Below are 17,844 nucleotides of genomic sequence, written 5' to 3' on the forward strand. Positions count from 1 at the left end.
TTGAGATGACTCTTCACCAAACGGTCAGAGCAAGATTAACTCATTCTCTCGTTCATTCGATTCATATATTCACTCGCTCACTCAGTGTTTTTCAGGCGTCAGGAGAAGCACGGGGTCACGTAATGAAAAAGATACTGGGTCTGTTCTGGTGGAGCTGATACACTACGGGTGGGTGCAGGGGGACAAGTAAGTAGCCAGACCGTTCAATGCAGAAGGGTTAAATGCTAAAGGGGAAGTAAGCATGAAGTACTAGTCAAGTATACAGCTGTGTGTGTGTGTGAGAAGTTCCTGGAAGGGAGCCCTAGAGCCCTCCGTAGGTGGGGATAGTTAGGGATTGTTAGCCGGGTAAAGAATAGGGACAGGGCAGGGCAGGGCATTCAAGGTAGTGGAAACAATTAGAGTCAAGTGTGGGATGGACGGAGAGTATGACTTGTTTGGTAGCTTTGTAAAGCTAACCACAGCTGGAACAAAGGTATGAGAAGGGTTTTGTGGAGAAAGAAGACTAGAGGAAGGCTGGCAGATGTTCTGCCCTGAAAAATTCCATTGACTATCACAGGGAGCAGGGTGGATATTGGAGCAGTTATGAAAACAGATATGTAGGTGAATATACATGCATAAATTTACCTATAAATGCATTACTTATTTAATCAGTAGAGTATGGTTTTTGTTTGGGTACCACTTTGAAATGTTTTTAAGCAAGTCATTTAAAAAAAATTCAGGACCACTGTAGATAGGAACCTACCCCTAAGAGGCTCTTTGACACTCTCAAGCAGATACTTTATGTCCCAATTTGAATGACCTGACTCCGGTTTATCTCACTAATATCCATAGCTACTCCCAAAGTAATGGCCAGTGTCTTCTGAGATAAGAAATTCCAGAGCTTTTTCCTATCATAGAACAACCTGCATCGGTGGGGACCTAAATCACATTGACTTACTGAATTAAAAATGTTGACCTGTCCACTTTTCAAAGGCTCAGCTACCCTGTGCAATTTTCTGGCTGCCTGTGACCACTGAGTAGCACAGTGTATAGAAGGCTGTCATGGCAGTCAAGGGGAGGGAACCATGTGGCCTGCTTGGCAGGTATGTCCTACAGCATCAGAGGACACACAAATAAGGACCCAGGTTCAAAAAAATAAGTTGACAACAAAAATACACAGTGAACAAATGGCTTAGTCCTATCGGCTATGCTTGCACTTTTTTTTTTTAAAAAAAAAAAGCTGATTTGTTCTTATAATTTATTTTAGGCAACAGACATCTTGTCTCAAAAATGATAAGCTAATTTGATAGCTGTTATAATTCTGAAAACAAACTGATGATGATGTTGATGACGATGATGGTAGGAGTTATTCGTACGGTAACATGCCCAAGACAAATCCCAGGGGAGCAACAGAAACAAAATCAAATGGAGAGATTTGTCTTTGCCCAAGTTCCTCTGAACTGGAAATTTCTAAAGGTGTTTTGTGTGGCACACTGCACTGTTTGCAATTTTTAGCTTTTAAACTTCAAGCACATCAAAGTGTTGGGAGAGATTCAAAGAAAGATAATAAAATTCTTCTGAGGCTGCCTTACAGAACTGGGCTAACTGCCTGAGAGAACAGTGCTGTTGAATCAGCCCTTGCTGAGGAAGCTGCCACACTGGGCCGCTGAGACCCCTCCATCTCATCCAAAGGACAAGGGCTTAGACCATTATTCATTGCCTGGCCGGCCTTGGGGTGGCTTGCACACCTTAGAAGAACAAGGGCAGCAGGCGTTCAGAGCATGGGGCCATGCTGTGTGGTTTCCTCAGAGAGGGTTAACTGTATGTTTGCCGTGGAGTTCTCCGCTTCCTTCTTTCCTTCCTTCCTATTTGGCCCTCAAACAGTAATAAGGGGGAAGTCTTAGGATCTAGTTCCTGATCCAAGAATAGATACACGAATGCCGTGGTTGCTTCAGAGCAATGTGCACCTGCCCAGACACACGATTCCAGACCACCTGCCATTAGTTTTACATTGTAAAGAAGTTTCCTTAGTTCCGTTCTTGAGAGCAAATCTCAGTACAGGATGGGGGTAAAGGCCCTGACACTAGGTTTGGCCCTTCACACAGATAAAGTGAAAGTGAAGGAGAGGCAGATGTGAAGGGAACCTACGTTCACCGAGTTTCCACTATGTGCCAGGCACTGAGCTAATAGTCCTGTGCATATTCTTTAATTCAGTCCTCACTGGTGTCCCATGCCTTGCCCTTTAGTAACCTTTTGCTGTCTCATACCGTGAAGGTGTTATGCTTAAGGCCACCCAGAGAATAAATGGTGGGGCTTAGGTCACACCTGGATCTATCTGGCTCCTAAGCCCGTGCTGTTTGCATTATGCCACATTTCAAGGACATAGACTACAGGGGTGAGGACTCTTATGGGAACAAACAAAAAAGACCTATCTGTGCTCAATATCCAAAAAAGAAGTACTAAACCTTCTCCGATGGCCCCTGATTTACTTGCTTATTTTTAAACAGAGAATAATGACCAGAAAAATGAGCAAACAGAAACTTCTGTGTTTTCTACTTCATGCCTATTTTTCTTAAATAATATCAGTTACTAGGAAAGGATCTATTTAAAAACCTTATTCTAGCTAGTTTGTGACCCAGGACAGATTGAGAAGAAGTTTCTGGATTTCCATGTTTCTACATTTTGTTCATTAGATCATATGGATATTTTATAATTTTGTGATTGTCAACTCTTAATAAAAATGAACTTGTCATCTAAAGGAGCCCTTTAATGTACCCCAAAATAGATTTCAGGGACCAACTGTCAGTCTCAGTAAATCCCTGCTTTCTTCCATTTTTAACAGGGAACCAAAGGAACTTACAGTGAATTTGTTCAAACATGAGTAAGATCCATAGACTCAATATTCCCATCAGGAATCACAGATACTTCAGTTGCCCATGTTAGTTTCCTACATCTCTTCATACTGCACCACCTAAAAAATTTAGGATTGGAGCACATAGAGATAGAGGCAAAGGACAGAGGATGTCAAGTCCCTCAGGTACTTGAGGTTAGGATTCTTTCTTAACCCCTTCCTATGATTCCCTATGCAGAGAAATGCCATAGTAGAGATAAACTGGGGAGTTTCTCCATGGATTACACAGCCACAGTTACATACATATCAGCGTCTCTGAACCAACCAGAACAATGGCAAACTAGGAAGTAAAAGGAGGTAAGAGATAACGACACAAAGACTGAATAATAAAGTGGATGAGTCAGTTAGCCACGCAGAAGAAAAGAGTACAGTCGTAGGCTGGCAAAGGTTATAATTATCAAGCTCTGTGAATGTCAAGTACTGGGAGAGCAGAGCTAGGGGAGAGAATGGCAGAGGGCAAGGTTAAGGTGGGAGTGACATGGACAAGGGAAAGGGAAATGAGGCCAACTAATTAGGGATGAATCACAAGAAGCAGAATCTGACAACAGAGAGCAGAGATCAGGAGGAGCGAGACTGCAGCAAAATAAGAAAAAGAATGAATTGTATGTGAACATTGAGTTCAGGCGAAAAGCAGACTTATAAATCCCCATGGCTCCTGAGTTGGCATCACTGGATTATGGCAAGGAGTCTATGTAACTGATGCTTAGAATGATCAGGCTGGGCCATCGAGAACATTTTAAAATAGGAGTGTCTTATGGATGACTGCAGAGACGTGTAATACATTTTGGAGGGATTTTAATGTAGTTGGATTTCAGTTTGATCAGTAAATGCGTAAACATTTAGCTATTTGGAAGTATAACCAGTTCCCAACCATCCTGGGTAAACTAGAGCCTAGCCAAAGAGATCACTTGCCACATTTCCGAAGGCACAGAAATGGAAAGGAAATGGGGTCCTGTTGCTAGATCCTCGGGTGCCTGGGGGAAGAGTGGAGGCGGCGTGGAATTGCAAGGCTTGGGAAACCTCTCAGGGAGCGTGCCAGGCTGCTTTAGCAACAGCATAGCAGCAGGGCGCTACAGGAACTTGCACTGGGAGGAGGCTTGGCAGTGGAGTAAGGCAACTTAGGCACTTATCTCTGATGCAGAATCCGAGGCGGCACCAAAAACCTCTGGTAATCAAGATAATATTCTGACGGATTGTTTTTACAGATCGAAATTAGTGCAAAAACAATCCATGACGAACAAACCGTCAAACTTTGAAACAAAGACAGAATCAGCAGGGACACTGAAAACATCCGGGAGAGGCTGGATGAACTGGAGAGATGCTTAGGAGGAAGGACAGGTGGTTGATGCAGTGTGCTGAAAGAGCGAGACAGGGGAGTCAGGGACAGAGCCCAGCTTTATGACTCATGTGGCATGTCAGTCCCCGACTTAGGGGATTCAGAGAAGGAGGGCATTTGGGGGAGGATGATGGTAAGTTCCGCTAGGGCTTTGTCACATGTGAGGTGACATGAGCTATCAAATGGATTCCTGGAAATATAGCTGGCACTTGGGAGAGAAATCTGAGCTGGCTATAGAGAGAGAGGCTCACATGTAGATGCTACTAGAAGCCAGTGTATAGGTGAGCCTGCCCAGGGAGCAGGTATACAGACAGAAGAAACAGATGAATGCGCTGAATGTAATAATAAAAAGCAACAGTAAGTAACACTTATTGAGCTTTGCTACGTGCTTACCACTCTGCTGAGTTGTTTACAAGCAATATCTAATCAAATCCTCACAAGGGCTCTAAAAGATCTATGCTATTATTCTTCTCATTTTACTGATGAGGAAATGGATGTTTAGAGAGGTTAAGTAAGCCAGGATCTGAGCTCGGCAAGCAAATGGCCAAGCCAGGATTTAAACTCAGGAGGTCTGAAGGAAAGAGCGGGGGACAACCTGAAGAGAAGAGCAAGGGCCAGGATTTGAATGCTGGCTTTGTGGTTTACGGGCTGTGTGATCCCGGCCAGCGCTCGTCCTCCTGCCGTCTCTGTTTCTTCGTCTGTAAAACACGGGGATAGCAGAGGCTACCTCCTAGGGTTAATAGGAAGATGGGAGAGGGCATATTAAGTGTCTGATACGTAGTAGGTGCGCAGCACAAGCTAGCTAACTATGGCAGTCATGAGGAACACACGAGGGTCATGGCAAACATTTAAAGGGCCTTAGAGAAGAGGAGATAGAGGAAAATATAATGGAGAGGAAGAAGCAGAGCCGGGAGAGAAGCAGTCCAAGGGAGGGAGCATACCAGTGTTTGGTTGGTTTGCCAGCCATTGATGCCCTTAGCAGAAGCGGTAAGTTGAGTGAGGTGGTTGGGGGCGGGGGGGGGGGGTGCTCATTAAGTGATGCTGAGGAAGGGGAGCTAATGAATGTGGACAATCCTTCCTGCAAGTGTGGCCCTGAAGGGAAGGGAAAGGCGAGATGTTGCATGAGGAAGACACAGTGGTCAGGAAGAGTACTCTCCCACCCCCTATACATCTGAGGATGGGGGAGAAATTGGGCCTTTTTCCTCCCTGAGAGGAGAAGTCATGGAAAGTGAGAGAAAACATCAGGCCTAAAAATAGTGATGACTTTCTACTTAAACTTGAACAGTAGTTGAACGTATTCAAAAGTGCTTTTATAGCCGATGTGATATGGAGTCTTTAGAGCAATCCTGTGGAGTAGGTAAGGTAGTTAGATTCCCCGATTTATAGATGTTGAAATGAAGACTCAAAAGATAAGAGATAAAGGGTTGTCAATGTGAGAAGATTAAGAGACTCCCTCCTCACCCCAGCTGGTGTGCAGAATGGAGGTAAGGGGCTGATTCTCTAGCATAGCTATGAGAGGGGCCATGTTCCGACAGAGGGCTACTAGCAGGAGGGGTATGCTCCCCGGAGGCAAAAATACATGGGAGGAAGCGAGACACAAGAGACCCGTGGCTAGCCCCCACACAAAGTCTAAACCATGAGAGAGATCTGAAAAAAGACTGTAAAGTTTAACTTTGCATTAAGAATATACTAAGATCCTTTTGGAATTGTCTTAAGACATTGAGAAAAGATTGGAATTGTTTGCAGTGGATTTTTTCTCTGGAGCCCTGGGCACATGGGGCATGGCAATATTTTCTTTTGTGCAAAAGAACAAAGAACAAAGGTAGAAAGAAGAGGAGGTAAATGGAAATATAAGGGTTTTAGGAAAGGTTGAGGTTTCAGAGAAAGACAGAATTTAGAGAAAGTGGTTGAAAATGAATAAAGCTGGGCCGAGGTCATATTCTGGGAAAGAAAATCTACACTGCATTTGAAAGAAAAACAAGACCTGGAGAGAAGCTGAGGGGAATGGGATATTGGTCTGGGAGCTAGTGACAAACTAAAAGTGGTATGACACAGGTGTGCTGTTTCGAAGGGACACAGGCACCCCCATGTTTATAGCAGCACTATCAACAATAGCCAAAGTATGGAAAGAGCCCAAATGTCCATCGAGGGATGAATGGATAAAGAAGATGTGGTATATATATATACAATGGAGTATTACTTGGTAATCAAAAAGAATGAAATCTTGCCATTTGCAGCAACGTGGATGGAACTTGCCATTTACAGCTAAGTGAAATTAGAGAAAGACAAAAATCCTAAGACTTCATTCATATGAGGACGTTAAGAGACGAAACAGATGAACACAAGGGAAGGGAATCAAAAATAAAGACAGGGAGGGGGACAAAACAGAAGAGACTCATAAATATGGAGAACAAACTGAGGGTTATGGGAGGGAGTGTGGGAGGGGGAATGGGCTAAATGGGTAAGGGGTATTAAGGAATCTACTCCTGAAATCATTGTTGCACTCTATGCTAACTAATTTGAAGGCAGTCTGGGAGGCTAGAGGTGCTCTATGAGTTTGAAAAGGGGGCCCAGGTTCCTTATGTCTTGTTGCTTCCACAGGTGCTGTCCTTATCTGTATGACCAAAGTTGGCCCTCTACATCCATATTTCAACCCAGTGGAGGGGGGAAAGAGGAAGCGAGAGCTCTGAGTTTTCTTTGGAGAACAAAAGCTCTGAATTGTGCACACCACTCTATTTACATTCCGTTCGTCAGAGCGTTGTCAGATGGCCGTATGTAGCCGCACGGGAGGTTGGGCAATGTGGTCTCTAGGTGGGCAGTCCTGTGCCCAGCCCGAACTCAGGGGAGCGTGTTACCGAAGGAAAGAAGAGAGGACTGTAAACTGAGAACAATTAGTCTCTGTGCTCACAGTCAGACACCATAGTTAGATAATCGGAAGATTCCAGTAAGTAAGCTTGAGTAGGCTATGCAGAGTGTGAGTGCGAATCTGAGTTCGGATTGCGGGAGTGAGGTGTGTCGGTTTTGGGGAGAAGTAAGACAGTAGTAAAGTGTGGAGGGATGATGTGTGTTTTGGGCGTGACTGAGGTTGTACTAAGCGGGACACACTCCTAGGTCCATGACTCTCGTTTATAAATATGCCTCTAGTTTAGGAGTCGGCAAACGTTTTCTGTAAAGGGACCAAGTAGTCAATAGTTTAGGCTTTGTGGGCCATACGGTCTTTGTCAAATCTATTCAGCTCGGCTGTTGGAGCATGAAAGCAGCCTAAACAATATAAGCAAACAGGTTGTTTCCCAGTAAAGTGTTATTTATAAAAACAGGCTGTGGGCCAGATTTGACCTGTGGCCATAGTTTGCTGACCTCTGGTCTATTGCTCTGAAAGTACAGTCCTCTGAACCTACAGTATAACTCTATCAAGAATAACAGTTTCATCTGCATTCACTAATACATTTATTTAACTGGGTGTGTTCTATGCAAGGCTCTGGGATATGAAAGAATGTGAGACACAGTGCCTGAACACATAGGCAAGTTATTGTCTAAAGAAATATACACGGAAATAATTGCAAAACACCACGGTAACTTCTTTCTTTCTTCCTTCCTTTTGTTTTTCTTTTTAACCGAAGTATAATTAATATAGAGTGTTCATTAGTTCCAGGTATATAGTATAATGATTCAACAACTCTATACATTATCCAGTGCTCATCAAGAGGAACGATCCCCTTTATTTCACTCCTCTGCACACCCACTTCTCCTCTGGCAACCACCAATTTGTTCTCTGTCTTTTTAAGAGTCTGTTTTTATTTGTCTCTTTTTTTTCTTTGTACATTTGTTTTGCTTCTTAAATTCCACGTATGAGTGAAATCACACACCGGTAGTTTCTATAATAGATGCATGGGTCAGAATCAGTAGGAACACGAGGGAAGGCATGCCAAAGTTTGCCTGGAGGTCAGAAAAGCCTTCTCAAAGGCAAGGGCCAAGCTGGAGCCGGAGGGGGAAGGGAAGAATCCCTGCCTCACCCAACAGAGAAGGGAATTTCAGAGCGCGTGTGTTGTGTGTGCGAGCGCGCATATGCGTGGGGGTGGGGGGTGGACAGTATGTGGACAAAAATGGAAAATGAGAGAGTCTGGCATGTTTGCAGCACTCCCAACATTTGAGGAACAGAGAGATAAATGCTTAGAAGTCAGGTTATAAAAGGCCATTTATAAGTTGTTCCAAGGAATTTCATTTTATGTTGTAGGTCATGGGGAGCCATCGAGACTGCAAATGAGCTGGGCAGTGACAGTGGCAGATCTGTTAGAGAGCTCCCTCCTGCAGGAGCATGTGCCACGGAGGGGCGGGGGCGAGACAAGAGCAAGGAAAACCAGTAACTGTTATCAATGATCGTATGTTTGGGGGAGGGGAAGGAGGGCCTGAAATGAGTTGCCAGGGGTGGGAAGAGAAGGAAATAATGGACTCAAGAGACTTCTGATATGAATTATTGGCTTACTGGAAGCAAATTGTGTAGGGAGAAGGAAGAATTCGGTATGACACCCAAGATTCTGACTTGGGTAACCAAGTACATGGTAACACTTATCAAGACAGTAGGGATTACAGAAGGACTGGGTTTGGGGGGATTTGATATGCTTCTGGTATGGATTTGACATGGCTGGGAAAATCCAGGTGGAGTCTACTGTGCAAATGGGTGTTTATGTCTGTTCCTTGGGAGAGCGTCTGGACCAGAACTACAGATGTAATCAATTAGGATGCCTCAGTTTTAGGGGGTAATTACACTCCGTTACCTTCTGGAAAACACCATTGCAAGGCCAAAATGGACAAATGTAGAAGTCAGGGGGAATTCAAAATGTGGTTACAAGATATAAAATCAAACCAGACTCTGCCTGTACTAACAGTAGACTTCAGACTCTGCACTGAAATTCCCTATGACCAATACAAAGAATGAGGCCATTGCTTAAGTCACGGTATCTATAGGACAGTCAGTTGTTTAGTGGGAGCCAGTTGGTCTTGGTACTGAAATTTAAGTTTCCCAGGTGATATGGTGAGCAACTTCTTCAACAGCATCTTTTTATTTATATAAAAAATAAAATCACTTCACTGGGTTCTTTCTTCTCCGGCTCTCAAAGGGTTACATTAAAGCAAAGTTGTACAAGAAAGGTGTTGTTCTCAACTCACCTGTCATCTTCATAAAGTCCCTAGATCAGGAACTCTCTGAGGGTTGTGCTGGAGAGAGTTCTGAACCAGGAGGAACCTATATGACATTCTTGTTGCTAGGGTGGGCAACACCAAGTAAATGAGGGCCTTACAGCCTGTTGTCTTAAAAAAGACAGAGTTCTTCTCTTATTTCAGTGGATTTTGTTTAATTATCCTTTTATATACATTTAAGAGATTTCTCCAAAGGAGGTCAACATTTTAGTGCAGGTACTTTTAAGGTCACTAGGTTTAGGCCAAGAAAGCTTTCTTCTGTTCAGGATGTTACAAATAGGTCAGCAGAATGCTGTCACCATGAGCCATTAGGGGAACATGGGAACGACTTGTACTGGATTGTTATTATCCAAGAGTCTTTTGCGCCTCTAAAAAAGGTCAGCTGAGTAAACGTGGAGTCTGAAATAGAAGAGGAGCAGATTATCTAAATTAGGACATATGTTTGTCAGTTTTCTTCTCAAAAGAGTGTCTTTCAGCAGCATGCTTCATCATCTTGACTATCCAGGTTTTAGTCTTTACATTTAAGAATCAGATCCCTGGGGCGCCTGGGTGGCTCAGTCGGTTAAGCGTCCGACTTCGGCTCAGGCCACGATCTCGTGGTATGTGAGTTCGAGCCCCACATCGGACTCTGTGCTGACTGCTCAGAGCCTGGAAGCCTGTTTCAGATTCTGTATCTCCCTCTCTGTCTGACCCTCCCCCGTTCATGCTCTGTCTCTCTCTGTCTCAAAAATAAACGTTAAAAAAAAAATTTAAAAGAATCAGATCCCTTACGTACACTGTGAGAACATCCTTAGCTCACTGCAGTGATCTACATTTATTTATAATTATCCTTCAAACTTTTATGACTGGGAGATGCTGGGAATTGAGTTGGTGGAAGGAACAAAGGAGTTAGAGGGATACGTGCAGAAAATGATGCCGAGAGAGAGAGGCACATAGACATAACAGAGATTTATTCCACTCATATCTGGCTTAGCTTCCCAGGATCTTTCCTCATAAACTTTTTGTTTCAACTTATGTAAAAATTCTAAACATAAATGAATAGGTAGTATTACAAGTTTTTATGAGCAAACACTTAAATAACCACCACGTAGACCAAGTAATAAGAAGATATTGACAGAATTCCAGAAGCATCCCCTATTACCCACATGGCCCTGTCTGTCACCAAGTCTTCCGTCCCATAGTAGTCATGCCCATCAATGTTATGGTAGTCACTATGCATCCCTAAAATACTAGCTTTTGATACAAATAGAATCATAACACATATATATTTTTGCCTGGCTTCTTTCACTCAATGTTATGTTTTTATAATTCACCCATGGTGGTATGTGTTATAATTCACTCATTTCCTTTTTTTTTTTTTAATTTTTAGTGTTTATTATTGAGAGAGAGAGAGAGAGAGAGAGAGAGAGAGAGAGAGAGAGAGAGAGAGAGAGAATGAGTGGGGGAGGGGCAGAGAGAGAGGGAGATACAGAATCAGAAGTAGGCTCCAGGCTCTGAGCTGTCAGCACAGAGCCCGACATGGGGCTCGAACTCGCAGACAGTGAGATCATGACCTGAGCCGAAGTCGGATGCTCAACTGACTGAGCCACCCAGGCGCCCCATATAATTGACTCATTTTCATTGCTGTGGAATAGTCTACTGTCCGAATTAACCCCAATTGCTTATCTATTTTATTATTGACGGAATTTGGATTTTTTCCAGTTTGGAGCTCTCCCCACCCCTCCACTCCCAATTTATCCAATCACTCTTACTGCTCTTCTCTTGTCGTATATATTCCAAAATATACCAGGATTGGAAATTGGAGATGATGAGACTTTACCTGCTGATAGCCATTATAATCTTTGTCTGGAAAATTATCTTCAAAGACCCATTTGACCACACTTACCCTTTGATTAAGTGAGCTATTTAAAGGTGCCCAGTAAATGATAAAACACTAAAAATACTGAGTATTGGTTGTTCTGTTACCACAATTATTATATTTCTAAAACCAATTTAGTTAGCTAACATTAATATACACACCGTCAGGCATTGTGTGTTAATCCTCCCAAACCTCTTCAGAATAGGAACTGTTGTTATTGCCATTTTACAGATGGTGAGACTGAGACACAGAGGAGCAGCCCCTTACGTGCTTCCACACATCTGTTATGTGAGGTATCCAGAATTCAACCTTGATGACCAAACTCCATAACCGTGCTCTCAACGATTGCACTAAGTACTTTAAAGGCAAACATGGGGAGCAGAACGTATACTTCTGCCCAGGTTCTGTTTCAAGATCATGTGACACTTAGTTCTGATGACAAATAATCCTGCCAGTGCAGCCACAGTAACCTGTGTTAAGGCAGAAGAAAGATTTGTAGGTGAGCTCCCCTGCAGCTTGTGGGGACTCTTCGTTTTGTTCTCGCACTGGAGTGGGTCCTGCAGAGGTAGAGGGGCTCTGGCAGTGGCCTCACTGAGCACTCCCACAGGAGCCGACCCTGCAGTCCACAGCCACGCTTCCCTGGCACCTGTGGAGAAGGTCGCCTTGGGCTTGGTCACAGCCCAGTTAGGTAGTCAGGGTCACAAGGCTGCGAGGTGAGCAGCAAAGACAGCCTAGGCAGAGGCGTTTCATTCCATACAGAATCTTCAGGGTCCGCCACAGGACCTGTCTCCTCACCAGCCGTCAAGAAATGTCTGGTGAAGGAGCTAGAAGGAAAAGCTATGAAGCTGGTTTGACTGACTTTGTGAAACTGCATCCCTCTGCTGTTAGAATGATTCGAATGCCATGCTTAACAAAGCTCTGATTCCCATGCTTCAGAACCTGCTGTAAGCACGCTCGTCAACAGAACTGCACATGCATGGGGCTCCTGCCAAAGCGTGTGTTTGTGGCGACACAGATTCAGTTGTGACTGTGTGGCGTTAACTTCCTGCATCCGAAAGCAGGGGCAGTCAATTAAAACCCTGATTTATTTACACATCCCCTCTCTTTCTTTCAATTGAATATCTTGTTCAGAAGAATTCTATTAATATGATTTATCACAATAAACAGCATGGTTCCTGCTTTAATTGATTCATCTTTTTCTCCATCTAAAATGTTTCCTATATCTCTATTCTGCATCAACTTTTAGTGTCCTTTTCACAACCCCCCCGCTCCATATCTTCACTGACTTTGATCATTTCTACAGAGTCTAGATTTTTTATATAGTCTACATCTTAAATCACTCATTTTCTCATTTTTAAAGTGCTGATTATAATCATCCCTTAAATTTACTGAAATTAGCATGAGTTTTTAAACCATTAGTCAAAAAAGAAGAGGCTTTTTTAAAAGAAACTCCCTGCTGTTCTTTGTGGATGAAACAGTTGACATTTTGTTAAGAGATTTTTATCTGACTTTAATTCTGTAGCTTTAATGTATTCTTCACAGTTATAAATGGAGCGGTTTGTCCTAAATGGAAGTGTATCTATATAAGCATAGTTATATCCAGTCTTTAAAATGGATCATTTCATTTCACACATGCTATAGAATCTTGAATTTCACCTTTACTCATCTCAATTTCTTTACTAAAAACGACTCTGTTGCTCCAAATTCCTATATCAATGGATTGGATATATCAAATTGTAGTAGTAATTGTTCGTAAGTACATATTTTATAACATGTACTAATGGAATAATAAAATATATTGCAATAACAATATGCTCTGCCTGATAGAATTTCATCATGGGACTCCATTAACGCATTCGGCTGGTATCAGCTTTTGAAAACGCCTTCCGTTGTGGGGCAAGGAAAATGCTCTGTATAATAGTGAATGGTGAAAATGGGATTCAAATAGGAATTTCTAGGAAGGCTGAGCAGAATGAAAGAATACAGAAACATGAACGGATGCTGACCACGCAGTTTTGATATTGCTAGAAACTGGATTGATCCTGTGGATGCCTGTGCTCTCATCACACCCCAGCCTTTCCCCCCTACAGGTCAGGGGCTACCCTCATGCCTGAATGACACTGCTTTGCTCAGGTCACCAAAGGGTTCCTAATTGGCATCCCCAGTGGCCACATGTTAGCCTTCATCTTCGTCAGGCAGCCATTAGCCCTTCCTTTTTCTAATTTCCCTCTTCCCTGGACTTGGCTCTCCTACCTCCCTGAAAAGTCCCCTTCAAGCACACTGGTCCGTAGGGCTCCATGCCTCACAGCCTTTCTGGTCCCTGGGTTCCATCTCTGCTCTTCTCCCCTGGGGATCTCCCCTCCTCTTGCCTCTGCACCACCCCCAGGGCTGACTTTTCACCCCCTGCCAATACCTGCAGAATGCAGAGACCTGAAGTTCAACTTGTCCAAAACCAGACAATAATTCACTGTCCCTCAGATCAGCTCTCCTGGGGCTGTTGGCCCTGTGCTTCTCCCCCAGGTCTCCCAGTGGTCCTTTTGGTCTGTTCTGTCACAGCCAGCCTGAGTCCCCGGTTCTTCTGCCACCAGATCATTTGGTTTTTCTCCCTGTATTTCATTCCTGGGTTTGGTCCTCCTTATTTTCTGCTACTGGAAAATGAGGACAGATGCCGGAGTCGTTTCCCTGATTCTTTCCTCATCTTCTCGGATTCATCCTGCTCAGTATTGGAAATCAGTCCTCAGGCCAAGCGCCTACTAAAAACACCACCAGTGATTCCCTACTGTTTACCAATTAAAGTTTATTAAAGTGTCTCCACGACCAAGCTGTAATTTCTTCCCAGAGTTATTTTCCAGCACAAAATATATATTCTCTCTGCACTGCCGCCAAATTTAATTGCTTGTAAATGTTACAGTTAATAAATATTCTTTCCAGTAGCTCTCAGGTACTGTAAATGAATAAACGACATAAGAAGGATGACTTAATATTGCCCTCTCACCATGAGATAGTTAATCATAAAATTATAACTTTGAAATAATATGTAAAGTCTAAAAACTTTTTTTTTACTTGTTTCAATCATGTAGATTGCCTTCAGAATTGCACTAAAGATGAAAATCATTTTCTTTTTTTTGTGTATGCGCTTCTCCTGTTTCATAGGAAGGAAACTGATACCTTGAGTTTTAACACCTGACTTTTTCTTACCAAAATTAAAGCTCGTTTAACTTACATAGATTATACATAGACTTTTTCGATCTTAATTAACTCTTGGTCTGGTTTCATGTGTTTCTTGACCACCATTTCCATGATCTTGGTCACAATCCATTTGACATATCTCTCAGCAAAAAGCTGGCCCTTCAGTTAGGAAATGGAGGCACATTTTGCACCTTTTCCCAGCCTTTAGCACACCATCTGACCTCTCGGCAGCTGTCCCTCCCTCTCTCCACAACCCCTTCCTTTCCAACCTTGTGCCTCAAACAGAACCCTGGACTTATGGGACTTTGCCTTCTGATCTTCCTTATTTACATAAATATACAATGCAGCACATACTGTAATGACTTATAGAATTTAAATAGGTAATATATTTACAGTGGTATTTATTTATTTTTTCTCCTTCAACAAAGCCGGGCTTCTGAAACGCCACTGGCTTTCTATGATACTTTGTCAAGCCACCTTGATCATGTTTCTGGGCTCATTACATTATTTTCAAGGTGGAAGGCGTCTTTCTCTAGAACCCTCTGTTTGTAAACAGGTACTCATTTCCCCTCAGAGAACCACGCCCCATGGGCCTGGAGGATGCTGGAACTCACACCATATAGCTGAATGTTTGGCTGAGTTACAATTGGGTAAAGCCTCTGACCCTGCTCCTAAGCTGTGATTTCCAATAGCTACAGGGATTTCCTCTACTTCTGACCTGACTGGACCCGTTGTGTAACTGGTACAGTATGGTAGCCCTAATGTGGAGAAAAATGAGCGACAGTTCTCTGGAGGCAGACAAGGGATTGATTTCGAACATAGGGATTGATTACATTTCAGGCAACAGGACTGTAATTTAAGGGGTAAGGCAGAGTCAATGAGGCCAATATAATGGTTTCCTCTACAAGCACTGATGCAATTAGCAACTCATTTTAATTGAAAAGGTGCAGGAACTCTTGGCCCTGTTCCTATGGCCTTCGTCACAATAGGAAATGGGAGGGAAAACCAAGTCAGGATTCGCTTTGGTGGAATGGTAATGCATATTTCATAATACCAAATCTAGGAACCATAAATCATTTTCGTAGAAAGTACTGCTATAATATGCCATTGGTCTGGCTTTGAATGAGAATAATTGGCACTTTATTTATGTGATTTATTGAAGGTTAGTATGGAGAATCTTTCTCTATCCCAAAAGCCACTCTTATCATGCAGTCCTTGGTCCTAAATCTTTGCCAGACTTGCCAAACAGAAATTCAGTTTATTAAGGCTAAAGCCTTCTGGCTATTGAAGTCCCTTCTTACATGCTATCATACTTCAGTAAACATAAGTAGCACCTAGAATGCTACCTCTCTGATTCTGATTCACTGGGTCGAAGATGGGAGCCAGTTCGAAGATGGGAACTTAGATTTTCCTTAAGCATCCTAAGTGAGTCTGGTATATGAATTGTATTTTGATAAATACTGCTCTACATCTAGAGATAACATTTAAGTAGGTAATTATTAAATGTCTCAGGCTTATCTGAAATCAATTTTTCCTTAACAGCATGTTGGAATATTGGAACACAAATCAGCTAAGTTTCAAGAGAGGGTCATGGCAAGAAAAAAGTATGCAGCACAGGGCAGTAGTTTGAGAAAACATGCTCAGACTGGGTGTCTAGGCAGGGAGCCCTGTCAGAAGCTAGCATAAAGGTACTGAGTGCATGTGGAAGGCAGCAGGGTGAAGACTAAAGTTGGATTGATCTCTGGGGGGCAATTGTCTGGGACTCACTCTTGGGGTCATGTAAGATTAAGTGTTTCTGGGGTGCCTGGGTGGTTCCGTCAGTTAAACGGCCACCTCTTGATTTTGGCTCAGGTCAGGATCTCAAGGTTTGTGAGATCGAGCCGTGCGTCTGGCTTCGTGCTCTCAGCGGGGAGGAGATTCCTTGGGATTCTCTGTCTCTCTCTGCCCCTCTAAACCCTCAAAATGAATAAATAAACTTTTTATTTATTTTTATTATTTTTTTAATTAAAGAATGTTTCCTTCTGTTTTGCACCCTAGGTACCTCACTCACCTCACCCTAGTGCTGGCTTTGGTAGATAGCTTCTGCAATGGCTGCCAGTGGTCCCACCTTGTGGTATTCATGCCCTTGTGTAATCTGCTGCTCTTGTGTGTGGACTGAAGCTAGTGACTTGTTTCTAATGAGTAGAACATAGCAAAGGTGATGGGATGTCACTTCCAAGAGTAGGTTATAAAAGACTGTGACTTCCATCTTCTACCCCCTCTCATGCTCTTTTGTTTTTTAACTCTGATGAAACAAGTTGCCATTTGTGATTTATTGTGGCTTATTGCCATTTCTGCCTTATTGAGAGACCTAGGTGGCAGGGAACTGAGGGGAGCCTCTAGACCATAGCCAGTGGATCCTTCCCTGGTTGAATCTTGACGTAAGACCACAGCCTCAGCTGACACCTTGACTGTAATCTTTGGGAGACCCTGAACCAGAAGCCCCAACTAAGTCTTGCCCAGATTCCTGACCACAGAAACTGAGAGGGTAAATCTTGTTGAAGTCACTGTGTTTTTGTATGATTTTTTTTACTCAGTAGTAACTAATACAGTGCATAAAGATCGTGGTGGTGGTGGAGTGATGGTGCTGAACCTGAAGAGCAACATAAACAAGGAAAAGAGAGAAGGTACTGAGGACACACTGAACCCAGTTTTGTGTGTTTAAGCAGTTTGAACCAGGGATAGTTCTTCCTACAGGGGTTGCTTCCTTTTCTTCTTCCTCACCTCCTCCAAGTCTTTGCTGCCCTAAAAAATAGCTGGACAGTTGCTTAATCAACGTTGACTGCTAAACGTTGAAATTTCTTCTATCGAATCTCCAAGATTATTGCCGTCACCACCTCCTTGTCTATCGTGAACTCCTTCCCTGAAATTTGCTATGGTTCCTAATAAGGAGGTCTGTACTTAACAGTGATAGATAATATCTTCATCCGGCAGCCATAGCCACTAGAATATAAAAAAAGTAAAATGTCTGACATTGCAAGGATGTGGAGCAACGTGAACTTTTATAATTGCTAGTGGGAATGCAAAATGGGATGATCACTTGGGAAAACACTCTGACAGTAGTGTATAGAGTTAAATCTAAATCTAGCATACGACCTAGTAATCATACTTCTGGATATCTATCCAAGAGAAATAAAAACTTATGTGTACACAAAAGCTCATATTAATTTTTTTTTTGAGAGAGAGAGAGAGAAAGAAAGAGTACAAGCAGGGGAGGGGCAGAGAGAGAGGGAGACAGAATCCGAAGCAGGTTCCGGGCTCTGAGCTGTCCGCACAGAGCCCGATGTGGGACTCGAACCCACCAACCTATGGGATCATGACCTGAGCCGAAGTCAG

General features: G+C 43.0%; 1 long non-coding RNA gene across 2 annotated transcripts in view; it reads left to right on the forward strand.

Moving 5' to 3' along the window:
• The window catches only part of LOC109498166, a 95,195-nt gene that overhangs the window by 64,424 nt on the left and 12,927 nt on the right, over nt 1–17,844 (forward strand). The window lies entirely within an intron of this gene.

The sequence above is a fragment of the Felis catus genome, chromosome A1 (assembly GCF_018350175.1).
Source record: "Felis catus isolate Fca126 chromosome A1, F.catus_Fca126_mat1.0, whole genome shotgun sequence".
In the NCBI taxonomy this organism is placed as follows: Eukaryota; Metazoa; Chordata; class Mammalia; order Carnivora; family Felidae; genus Felis; species Felis catus.